The 13,087-nt window shown below is 49.1% G+C and overlaps 1 pseudogene; it reads right to left on the bottom strand.

Moving 5' to 3' along the window:
- Window positions 1–6,642: 6,642 nt before the first annotated feature.
- Window positions 6,643–6,751, bottom strand: LOC131766008 (5S ribosomal RNA; annotated as a pseudogene).
- Between the last annotated feature and the right edge of the window lie 6,336 nt (window positions 6,752–13,087).

Here is a 13,087-nt window from a genome sequence, read left to right as displayed (position 1 = left end):
CTTCAAGAAGACCCTCTCTTAATGAGAGGAACCCAGGAGTCAGGGAGAGGAGGGGTGGTGGGTGGAGACAAAGGCCTGGTGCCCCGGTTGCAGTGGAAGCTTCTGGAAGACTTGGCAGAGGGAGGCCGCACAGAGTGAAGGTCAGGGTCACAGACCTGTCGGAGCCGCTGTTTGTTAGTTCAAGTTCTGCTCTGAGGTGCTCTGGGGCAGCTCTGACCAACAGGTGAGCTGGGGGTGCTCTGCAATGAGGGCTATGGGCACAGTTCCTGTGTGCCCAGCCCTGCCGGTGTACCTGCCCAGGGGAGCTCCAAATCCTGGGAGGGGCCTGACCACTAGATCCCCGAGGGCTGCTGGATACCTGCAAAGGTGAGCTCCATATCCTGGGAGGGCCCTGACCACGAGAGCCCCGTGGGCTGCTGGGGACATGCCCAGGTGAGCTCCGTATCCTGGGAGGGGCCTGACCACAAGAGCCCCGTGGGCTGCAGGGTACCTGCCCAGGTGAGCTCCATATCCTGAGATTGGCCTGACCACGAGAGCCCCATGGGCTGCTGGCGACCTGGTAAAGGATGTCAGGACAGTCAGTGAAGCCACCGAGGATATATATCCAGTAGTTCCTAATTCCTACACACTGCTGGTCATTCTACCATCCACCAGAACATGCTATTCTGTATTAGACTTCAATGATGCCTTCTTCTGTATTCCATTATCCCAGAGTCACAAGAAGTTTTGGCTTGTGAGTGGCAGGACTCAACATACAACAGAAACAATACCGCTGAGGCGTCCTGCCCCAAGGGTTCAAAAATTCCCACACCATCTTTGGGGAAACGTTAGCTAAAGACCTAAAACTTCTACCTCTGGAAAAGGGAACCCTCCTTCAATAGGCAGATGACATTCTGATCGCCAGCCCTACTAAGGAGGTCTCTGAACTACTTAGCCAATAAAGGATAGAAGGTGTCCAAGAAAAAGGCTAAAATATCACAGACTAAGGTGACCTGCCTGGGCTTCACTCTCACAGAAGGTCAGAGAAGGCCATCCCAGGAAAGGGAAGAAGCCATTTGCAGCCGTACCCCTTCTAAAACTAGAAGACAGCTTAGGGGTTCCTGGGGAGGCCGGGGTTTACTGCATCTGGATCCTAACTACAGTCTAATAGCTGGGCCTCGATATGAAACACTGAAAGGAAAAGATGATGATCCTTTTGAATAGAATCCAGAAGTGGCCATTGAAGAATGGAAAGAGCAGTCAATTCAGACCCTTGCCCTGAAACTCCCTAATTTAACTAAACCCTTTGACCTTTACATTCCCAGTCGAAGGTGAATCGCCCTTGGAGTATCAGTGCAAAAACTGGGACCACTTGAAATGGAACAACGCAAGAATGCCCTCCAGGTAGGAGAAACTACGGTCACCAAGGGCTTGGCCCGCCACCTCATCCGGCCAGGATACTGGGGGTATCGAAAAACCTGGAAATCAGCAGCCTGCAAGGCCAGGTCCCTCCCAAGAGAAAAGGACCCCACGTGGTGATCCTAACCACCCACCAGGCCCTGAAGTTGCAGGGATTGCTCCGTGGGCACACTGACCTCGAGTGAGGAGGCCCTCCAACTCCAGCCTCCAGAGAGACAACCGGGGGCAACAGACCCCCATGACAACTCGTGTGACCATCACTTGACCTGGAGCTTCTCTCAGAAAACAACAAGAGTGTGCCCCAAAAGAGCAGACTACTGCTTGCAGGACTTACTGCACCCAGAGCGGAGCTAATAAGCTTGGCGGGGAAACCGTAAATAACGCTGTCACCATAGAAAAGCCTACAGACACCGCGGTGACGGCAGCCAATGAGACCGGCTGGACTCCTGGCTACTTCAAAAGGCCGTTGACTCAGTGGCCGTCATGGTCCTGGATCATCACCGGCCCTGGACTGTCTGGGAGTTGAGCAGGCAGGGCTCTGACACCTGGTGCTGTTTGTACGTTAATTCAGGGGCCTAATTGAAGAAAGCGCAGACTACTGGTCAGAGCATCTAGGCTGGCAGAAACCCTCAGCCTAATGTGGCCAAACAAATGTGGGGTGGGGTAAAGCTGCCGCCCCCCAGCAACTCTGCACATCTTTCCTGGACCCTCAAAAGTCATTAGAATCTAAGCACTTCAAATGCTGGTGCTCAGGCAGACAAGCAGTGAGAGAGGAGGCCTGGGGACAATCAACCTCACCTGGAGGCTGCCAGGGAGCAGTTCTGCCCCTCCCCCACAGGTATGAGGACTCCCAACTCAGCACGAAGCAGTTACAGAAGAGGCGTCTGCACCCTCAGCCCCCCAAGAATGAGGAACGGGACAAAAGGCAGAGGAGGGGTTTGTCGCCAGCAAAGCCCATTAAAAATTCCTGGGAGATAAAAATAGAATCTGGGCAATAAAATAAAATCTAACCTTTTTTTTCCTTTGTGCTTTCTCTAATTTCACATGCTCCTAGGTTTCCACATGCAGAGGTCCCACACCCGGCACTTCAGACCCGATTTCCTACTGCAAAATGGCTGGGCCAACACCTCAGCTCTCGGGGCCCCGTGCAGACTCGGCGACATAGAGCCTGAGCTCCAGCCAACCCGGGCCATGGAGAGCTCTGCGCCTCCCTCCCGCTGACGCTGCCGGGATCCCTACCCAGCAGCCTGTCCCACAGCCCATGGGGGAGCGCACGCTCTCACCTCTCCATTCTCTGATCAAAATATAAAGTTTCCTTTGCTTCTGAAGCAAACTCAGTCTCGTTCTTTTGGCTCCAGTGACCCTGGGCAGGGGGACCCTTGTTGGGACCACTCTGTAGGATCAGTAACAGAAATTGAGAACATTGTACCTTCAATGAACAGATGTGTGAGCCATACTGTAATTAACATAGAGCAGTGTGTAAGGCTCGTGTAAAATAAGATGTTTCTAACACTTCCATTTGATATTTCCATCACTTTATTATAAGCAAGTTCAGTGGAGGGCTTTGTCTTATTTGTCAGGTCAACATTAGAGAAATGACGTGATTTCTTTCCAACGATGTACAATACATCTAATAATCTTGGCTGAAGCTTCAATCTTGTTTTGATTGCTTTTCCATTGAAAATGATACCTCTCCTTCAACTCCCCCATGTCTGAGAAGTATAAAATCTTAGAACGTATTATTACCAAAGGGGAAACGCGGGAGGAGGGATAAATTAAGAGTTTAGGATTAACACATACAAACTGTGATGTATAAAATAGATCGTCAACAAGGAACTTCTGTATAACACGGGGAACAACATTCAATATTGTGTAATAACCTATAAGGGGAAAACATCTGCAAAAGAATACATAACTATATCTACATCATCTATCAACGATAGATAAAATGTAACCTAAAGGAGGTCGATGGTGAGCTCTTCTGCCCTGAAGATTTCAATCATGTAAAGCTCGGACTCTGCCTACTGCCCAAGGCCCTTAATGATCATACATGTACCCGTAGCTTAAAAATTTCCCAATTTGGGGTTCGGGGAGACACTGATTTGGAAAAATCCCTGGTGTTCTCCTTACATGAAAGGGGCTCTACCTACAGCTAAAACATGCCTGACACCCAGAAGATGGTACACCGTTTGATCGGGAAGAGTTTGGAAATGACACGTCATCTCCTCAGCTCCTGGTAGTCGGCTTCACCCCTGCAGCCTTTTTTCTAACAAGCTCCCCACTTGCAGAATCAGCACATTTAACCTCCTGTTTTGTACAGTTAGGAATTTGTAAGGAGGATGAACGGGAAGAGGGAGAACTAATGAGAGACCAGCTCTAGATGTTTGGACAGGCACATGCCACTCTAATTTCCAATCAGGAAGAAGAATTAACCAAAGGCTCAGCCTGCCCCTGGAACCACAATAGAGCCTGTAGCAATCCTGTGGTTTTGTGGCTAGTTCCCAAAAGAGGACTTAAAAATGGAGCTCAGGGGCACTGCAATTCACAAACCTGCAGGGTTATAAATGATAACGATCTTCCAAAAATACACTGAGGTAAGGCAACGAAAAAGATTCGAAAGCAAGGCAAAATTTCAGGAAAAAGTTTTCAAGAGGTACGTTGGAGTCGCCTTTAAAGCACATGAAAAGTGGCAGAACTTCGCAAATGATGCAGTTGGCCAAAACATATATTTTTCCTAAATATATTTAGCAAAAATACATACACTCTTTTTGGCCAAGCAAACAAGCAGGGCATGCAAATCAGCACTACAAAGAAGTCTCACTTCCCATCTGTCAAAAGGGCCATCCTGGAAAAGTGTAAAAACCAGAAATGCAGGACAGGCCATGGAGAAAAGGGAGTCTTGTGACACTGATGAGCGGGATGTAAATTGCCAACGGCCACTCTGGAGTAGTGTATGGTGTTTCCTAAAACATCTAAAAAACAGAACTACAATGCATAGGGCACTTCCACTCATTGGCGTATATATTCAGAGAACCAAAAATCGACAGAACACGGGCACCTCAAAGTTTAGGGCTGCTTGGTTTGCAAGGACCTCGGCTTGGGTACACTGAAAATATCCTAGGAAAGAGAAAAATGGGTAAACAAGTTGTGGTACTTATGTACAATGGAATATAACTCAGCCATGAAATCAATATCATAAGGCTACTAACAGCATAATGAGTATATTTAGGAACGATGATGTTAAGTAAAATAAGTCAGACAGAAAAAGAAACTTATGGTAACATATCACTTACCGGGGCTTTCGAAAAATTGCTACACATGAACTGAATTACAAAACAGAACACAGAGTCACACATTTAGAAAACACACTTATGGCTGCTTAAGGGGAAAGGTGAGGTGGGGTGATGCATAAAATGAGTTTCAAGTGAGTACAGATACCGTTCCATAAACCAAATATGTAATAGACATGACCTACTCATTGCTCAATGAACTGGACTCAACACATCCTATTCACTGCAGAAGAATACATCTGCCTAGTAAGAATCTTAAAAAGTATTTATTGGGCTTCCCTGGTGGCGCAGTGGTTGAGAGTCTGCCTGCCGATGCAGGGGACATGGGTTCGTGCCCTGGTCCGGGAATATCCCACATGACATGGAGCGGCTGGGCCTGTGAGCCATGGCCGCTGAGCCTGCGCGTCCGGAGCCTGTGCTCCACTACGGGAGAGGCCACAACAGTGAGAGGCCTGCGTAACGAAAAAAAAAAAGTATTTATTGATATCTCTCTGTAAGTGAATCAGCTGGGTGTAAAACAGCATAAACACAGCATTGAAAGTCAGCTGAACCCCATTAAAAATAAATTATAAAAAAAATAAAAATTAAAAAAACAAACAGTGAAAGAGAGAAACATTCTTACAAAATTCTTTCAGGGGCTGTGATGAAACCTTGATTGACCACATCTAGACACACAACTGGATGAGACATAAGGCTGGACACTCTTGGGGCCAAGAGGATTGGTGAGGTTGGGTGAGCACATGCAGACCCTTTAAAGTAATACTGCGTGGTACCCATTCCATGGGTCCCAACTCTCCAGGTTCAAGGGAATCTTCCTACAGCTAAAACATGCATGGGAAACTCATAGGATGGTACATTGTGTGATCGGGAAATGTTTCTAAAACACATCTCATTTTTCATCCCTGGTGCTCGGGTTTGCCATTCCAGCCGCTTTATTAACAATCTCCGCACTTGGAGAATCAGCACCTTTATTTAACCTCCTGTTTCGTACAGTTTGCAATTTGTCCAGAGGATGAACGGGAAGAGGGGGAACCAATGAGAGACCAGCTCTAGGTGTTTGGACAGGCACATGTCACTCTAATTTCCAATCAGGAAGAAGAATTAACCAAAGGCTCAGCCTGCCCCCTGGAACCAGAAAAGGGCCTGAAGCAATCCTGTGGTTTTGCGGCCAACTCCAAAAAGGCGAGTTGAAAAATGGAGCTCAGGGGCACTGCAATTCACAAACCTGCAGTGTTATAAGTGATAACAATTGTCCAAACATATACTGAGGTAAGGAAATGAAGAGGATTTGAGATCAAGGCAGTATTGGAGGAAACAGTTTTCAAGAGGTAGATTGGAGTCGCCTTTAAAGCACCTGAAAAGCGGCAGAATTTCAACAATGATGCAGTTGGCCCAAAAGGGCGTATGCGTTTTTTTCCTGAATATATTCAGGGAAAAAACGCATACGCCCTTTTTGGCCAACGAAACAAGCGGGCAATGCACATCAGTACTACAAAGAAGTCTCACTTCGCATCGGTCAAACGGCCATCGTGAAAAAGTGTAAAACCCAGAAATGCAGGATAAGCCATGGAGAAAAGGGAGCCTTGTTATGCTGGTGGAAGGGATGTAAATTGCAAACGGCCACTCTGGAGAAGTGTATGGTGTTTCCTAAGACATCTAAAAAACAGAGCTACAGCGCATAAGGCACTTCCACTCATGGGCGTGTATCTTAGCCCCGACCCTGTGGCGGAGTCTGGATCCGGGCCAGCCACCGCCAGAGCCTCTGGTGTGCCGCTGCCTTCCAGAGCCGCCTTCTGGCCGCCCTAGCCCTGGCCAGGCCGGCGGGGAGCGCCCCCTCTGGCGCGCGCTGTGGTGGGAGGGGCCTGAGGAGGTGGGGGCCTGCAGCGGTGCCCGGCCGGGGCGGAGGCGGCCTCAGCCCTGGGCGACTAAAGGAGAAGGCGGGCGGGAGGCAAAAAGCGTACAGCACCCAGTATTCTCAGGTGGTCTCCCATCCAAGTACTAACCAAGCCCGACCCTGCTTAGCTTCCGAGATCAGGCGCGTTCAGGGTGGTATGGCCGTACACAGGGTTGGGGACCGTGGGCTGCCTCTTGAGGCCCAGCTTCTCTGGCGCGTGCGCCTTACCGCCAGCCCCGTGGCCAGCCCGCCCCGGCAGGGCCCCGCTGCCCGCCCAGCCAGGGGAATGGAGGTCTCAGGTACCGCGGGGTGGTGGAGGGGTTGGCGACCTCCCAGCCCAGGGCGGGAGGGACCCAGCAAACTCTTTGGCGCTTGGCGCCCCACCCCAGATCCCGCACGTCTCTCACAGGGACGTGGCCCCGGAACATGTCCGGGTACGTGACAGGAATCATCTTAGCCAACTCAACCCCAGACATTGTGCTCCAGGATACATGCTATGTAGTAGCACACTTCCATGACCTAATGTCCATGGGAGCAGTCTTCACTATTACGGGAGGCTCCTACACGGATTCCCACTATTCTCAGGTTTTACAGTTAACTCAGCATGAGCAAAAATTCACTTCACAAGTATATTTGTAGTAGTAAATATGACTTCCTGCAGCACTTTCTTGGCCTCTCAGGGATGTCACTATGTTAGTCTGTGTGCCCTGAGGCACACACAACATGAAATATTTTGTCTTTAGGCTCATTCATCTCAGTAGCAGCAGTAATGCTAATACTCTTCATATTTTGAAAAGCATTTGCATCTAAACAAGAAGTCTTAGCAGTGGAAACTCCTACTCATAACCTAGAATGGTTACACAAATGCTCTCCACCATATCCTATGTTTCAAGAATCCTATCTATGTAAGTGTAAAATAAGGAAGGACTCAAGTCCTTTTCAACCAGTTTCAAGCCAACACCATAACAATTATGCCTTTCTCAATAAATGAGATAAAAGTAAAAAGTAATGTAGATTGGTCAAAGTTAAATCATAGGCTAAAATCCTGTATATCACTATGGCATATAAATTTCATCTAGGTTCTCAAGATACAACATCACCGATTATGGAAGAACTTTTACATTTTCATCATCACACATTAATAGTGATTTTTAAAATAAGTTCTCTAGTCCTCTATATTATTTCACTAATATTGACATCTAAACTAACTCATATACATACAACAGATGCACAGGTAGAGAAAATGTGAACAATTTACTAGCCATTATTGTAATCTTAATTGCCCTATCATCATTGTAAATCCTCTACATGATACATGAAATGAATAACTCTTTCAAACCATAAAAAACTATGGGTCAGTAATGATACTGAAGCTACAAATACACAGATAATGAAGATTTAAATGTTGACTTCTCTGTAATCCCCACATCAGAGCTAAAACCAGGAGAATAAATACTGATAGAAGTCAACAACCGAGTAGTTAGAGATAGTCGTTGAATATTAGTTTCATCTGAAATTGTTGTACGCTCCTGAGCTGTTCCTTCTCAGGCCTAAAAAGAGCTGCTATCCCAGGACGCCTAAATTAAAGAATCCTAATACCAACAGGATCAGGCCTATGTTGTGGACAAGGGAGCTCGTTTTTGTGAGTTCAAGACTGGACAGAGTGATATGGCTGAGATATGGAGTGAATCTGGAGCCCATGGGGATGCACTTTGCAAGCTCCAGGATAGGAATGGGGCCTCTAGGGTGCCACGCCACCCACCATGCCCTCCCAAGCAGGATCTTGGCAACATTCTCTGTCAGTGATGAGGCAGCCCTAGCACTTGTCACGCCCTGATGTTGTGTCCTATGTGGGCCCCATGCTCCTGGGACCACACCCCACACTCTTCAGGTCCATGCTACAGGGTCCTTCGTGCCTCAGGAGTAGAGACCACAGAGCAAGCAGTTCCCGCCCCAACCAGCAGGAGGAGGGGAGGAGAGCAAGGGCACCAGGGGAATCTCACTCAGACAACAACAGCCCAGCGGTGCCAGTGGGGGCAGTGATGATGCAGATGAGGCACAGACCAAGAGATGGGACCAGAGGACCCAAAAGGCAGCTGGTCAGGTCCTGGCTCATCTGCACCCCGGACACCTTTGTCCCTCATACACCCCCTTCCTCATACACCCTCTCCTTAAATGCAAATTCTTCAGATGCAAACAGGCAGAGCTTCAGACTGAAAAGTCAGCTCTTCCAAAATGACCCGTGAGCAAACACTGCAGGATTCCACTCCAGTGGGTGCCCTGGAGTCGACAACTCAGGGACTGAAGTGGATATGGGGGCCAGGGCAGCGGGAGGGAATGGAGAGGGAGACTCTCATGGTTGTGGAATTTGGGTTTTGCAAGATGAAAAGTTCTAGGGGTGGTGGTGATGGCTCCATGAGAAAGTGAATAGATCTGATGCCTCAGAAACGTGCACTTAAAATGGTGATGATGGTAAAGGGTACATGACGTGTTTTATTTCACTTAAAATAAATTCTTAAAATTATGTCTTGTTAATTGAGATTCCATTTTGACTCCTCTTCATCACAGATGTTGGAGGCCCAGACACAGTCTCCTACCTTAGGGGCCATCACGGTACCCTCACAGAGCATGTGGGAGACCATTCTTAGGGGGGGGCGCTAGTCTGTGCTCAGCTGACCTCTGTCCAGGGGGACCCAGGCCGTGGTGACCCCCATAGATTAGGCATATGATATGCTATGATATTAATAGGATACCACCAAGTGTTGTCACTCACCAGAACACAGAGTAGCAACACACTCAAACATGACTGACCTCATATGATTGTGACCAGATTAAGAGAAGTAAAGGAACCACAGGTTAACTAGGGCAACACCATTAATGCAGTTTGGAAATCTCAAAGGGGACAGGACGCAGTGCAGGCAAAGAGCACATATGCAGTCTCCCCATACATGTGATCCTGACCCATGAAGATGTGGTAAGACGCACACAGTCCCCGCACCCTATACCTGGGGTCACACATCCACACTCACCAGGGTGACACACCTCCCCAGACCCTGCACCTAAAGTCACACCTTCTCTCTCAACAGGTGACCCCTCCTCCCCAGACACCTCCACCTGGGTCACATGTCCATAGTCCCAGGGTGACCTCACCTCCGCAGACCCTGCACCTGGGGTCACACGTCCCCTTGGTCAGGACATCATGGCTCTGCTGGTGGCTCCCCTAATGTGGAAACAAGCTGGATTCCTGGGACCTCCTGGGATGGGAAAAAGTGTCAGGTGGGTCTCCTCTCACCACACTTGTCCCAGAGAACTCCTCTTTTCCCTTTGGTTCTGTGTGATTTTAACTGTTTTTAAAGCTTTCATGCTAGAGTTGAACACACGACCTTGGTGCTGGCAGGCTCAGTCCTTTCTCGTCTCACCTACATATTGAGAAAACTCACAGGGCAGCAGGGCTGAAAGCTAAGGGGCAGCTCTGGACACTGCTGAGTAGGGACAGTAGACTGGAAGGAGAGGTCAGCAGCAGCCTCAGCTGTTACCCATCGGCCTTTTGCCCACTCTGAGGTATCCGGCAATCAATTCACCAGCTAAACCTGCCTCTCTATGCACCATGTACATGCTGGTGAATTGGAATTATTGCCAGGTAGCCCTCCTGAGGATTCTCCACGAGCCCCAGGGAAGGTGAGCCTTGCAGGGATTAAGACGAAGGCCCCGACCATAGCACTGACCCTTGGGAGGACCAGGTCACCACACTCAGAAGAGAAGCTGTTATGTAGACAAGCCCACCTCAGCTCCAGACCCCGGACATCTAAGCACTGACCTTCAGATGCAGGCATGGAGCTTCCCAGTGCTGAGGCCAGGCCGGGTCTCTACCCAGGTCCCTATAGTCCTAGCACAGACATGGTCAGGTCGAAATGTTCTTATCATAGACAACACATGGTTAGCTCTAAACATAATCAGTAGACGGGACATGCAGAGGTCTAAATGTACCACATAGACAAAACTTGATCATGTTTAAACTAGCTTAGGGCTGATCTCATAGGAGGTACAGATCACACACATGGGTCTCTCATCTTTGGACACCCACATCAGGAAACTGAACAAAATCTTTGTCATTACAACAGGCAAAACAGAAATGTTACCAATTTCTCTGGCCACCTGATGGTCAGGATCCACGGGTGAGCCGCGAACTTCTTCTTATAGTGCAGCCCAGTCTGCTGCAAGGACAGAAAACAAGTGGCCTGATTCCAGACTCCCAGGCTTCCAGAAGGAGGTGGCCACACTGGAAGCCCAGGCAGGACAGTCCTGCATGTTCCGGGCCGGGAGATCCGGTCTGTCCATTCCGCTGGCCGATTCCAGGCAGGGCGCTCAGGGCCGCTGAGAGCCCTGCACTCAGGTCCTGCTTCCCTGCAGCGTGTGCGTCTGTGTGTGTGTGTAGAGGGGGCGGTGGCTGATGGCTCCCATGGCTTCCGGTCAGGTGACCTCATGCCCTGGGGCTGACAGCCAGCATGGACACTGAGCTGTCTTCGAGGGGAGTCACGGGGAGAAGTAGGGACACAGAAGCCATTGGAGAGGAGAACCCACCGTGGAACTCCTTGCACACTGGCTCGCCCCACCCGGGGACCCGCCTGCCCATCGTGGGCAGCAGGTCACACCCCAGCCCCCCACTCCTGAGGGCAGGGCACCTGCTCTTCCCACAGCACAGGGTCTCACATGAAGGAGACCCAGTGGGGACTGTCACTGTCACTGCCCCACTCCTGATACTATGTTTGGGGAGAATGAACCCCCTTGACTGGGTGATGGGACCCTGTGAGGAAAGAGGTGGCGGCCCCATCCAAGTCGGGGCCTGGCTGAGAGATGGGAACACAGGAGCCAACTGCAGGGCCTGGAGGCCAGGCTAACTGGAGGGGCACCTCCAGCCTTGGCTGGGCTCTCCAACTGTGACATTGTAGCTTTAGGGGACCTGGAGCAAGTGAGTGAATGTAATGGGGGTCTAAACTGGACCCTGAATGGGGCTTAAAGAAGGTATGAAGGATGTTACCGAGGTAGTGACAGTCATTGGAAGACTAACTCTGTGTCAGGCCATCCTGCTCCATCCATTTAAATCCCTGAGATCTGTGACCTTTACGTGGCTATGCAGGATTGTTAGAGCAGGTACGTGTGGACATATCTGGAGCACAATTCAGTCTGCAACCAACTTGCAAGTGGTTCCAGCAAACACAAAGGTGTGCACCCAGGCAAGCACAACACTTACACAAACATATGCACGTGCACAGCACAAATATATTCACACACTAGCATATGAACACACATGCATGCATATGCCCATGCACACACTAATGTGTGCAAGTGCACATAACTATGGACATGCACAGCATATATATGCAAACAGTCACATGCACACGCATAGCACACACACACAGGGAATAAAGTGAATCGGTAAAGCATTCATTCCTGGACACAAGTGAAGCTGACATGTATTTTTGCCTTTTCTTAGCTTTGATGTTTTCCACAATAAAAAGTTTATGAAAGGGGCTTCCCTGGTGGTGCAGTGGTTGAGAATCCGCCTGCTGATGCAGGGGACATGGGTTCATGCCCCAGTCCGGGAGGAGCCATATGCCACGGAGCAGCTGGGCCTGTGAGCCATGGCCACTGAGCCTGTGCGTCCGGAGCCTGTGCTCTGCAACAGGAGAGGCCACAACAGTGAGAGGCCCACGTACCACAAAAAAAAAAATGTTTAAGAAAAAAGTTAATGGCAAATGACTTTTTTTTGCGGTACACGGGACTCTCACTGCCGTGGCCTCTCCGTTTCAGAGCACAGGCTCCGGATGCGCAGGCTCAGTGGCCATTGTTCACAGGTCCAGCCACCCCGTGGCATGTGGGATCTTCCCAGACCGGGGCACAAACCCGTGTCCTCTGCATCCACAGGCAGACTCCCAACCACTGCGTCACCAAGGAAGCCCACAAATGACTTTTGATTCATAGGACTTTCTGACGTTATTCCACAAATATTATGACAGGAGAAATGAATATAGATATTACATGTGTCCACTAATGGATGAATGGAGAAGAAAAACATGGTCTATCAATACAAGGGAATGTTATTCATCCTAAAAAGGAAGGCAATTCTGACACAGGCTGCAGCAGGGATGAGCCTTGCAGGCATAATGCTCAGTGATGGAAGATAGACACACACAAAAAGAAACAGTGCTTGATCCACTCATACAAGGCCCCTAGAGCAGTTGGAAACATAGAGACAGAAAGTAGGATGTTGAGTTCTAGGGGCTGAGGGAGGGATGATGGGGAGTGTGTGTTTAAGGGGGACTGTTTCAATTTTGCCAAATGAAAAAGCTGGAGGACGAGGCGGTCAGGTTTGCACAACAGTGCGAATTACTTCTTGACCCTGAAATGTGCACTTAAAAATGGTTAAGATAGTAAAGTTTACGTTATGTGTATTGGACCACAATTTTTAAAACTTTTATAAAACAACATGAAATAGTCCATGAAT

Source organism: Kogia breviceps, chromosome 11 (assembly GCF_026419965.1).
Source record: "Kogia breviceps isolate mKogBre1 chromosome 11, mKogBre1 haplotype 1, whole genome shotgun sequence".
Lineage (NCBI taxonomy): Eukaryota > Metazoa > Chordata > Mammalia > Artiodactyla > Physeteridae > Kogia > Kogia breviceps.
The sequence above is the reverse complement of the archived record's forward strand: the minus strand, read 5'-3'. Positions and strand labels throughout refer to the sequence as shown.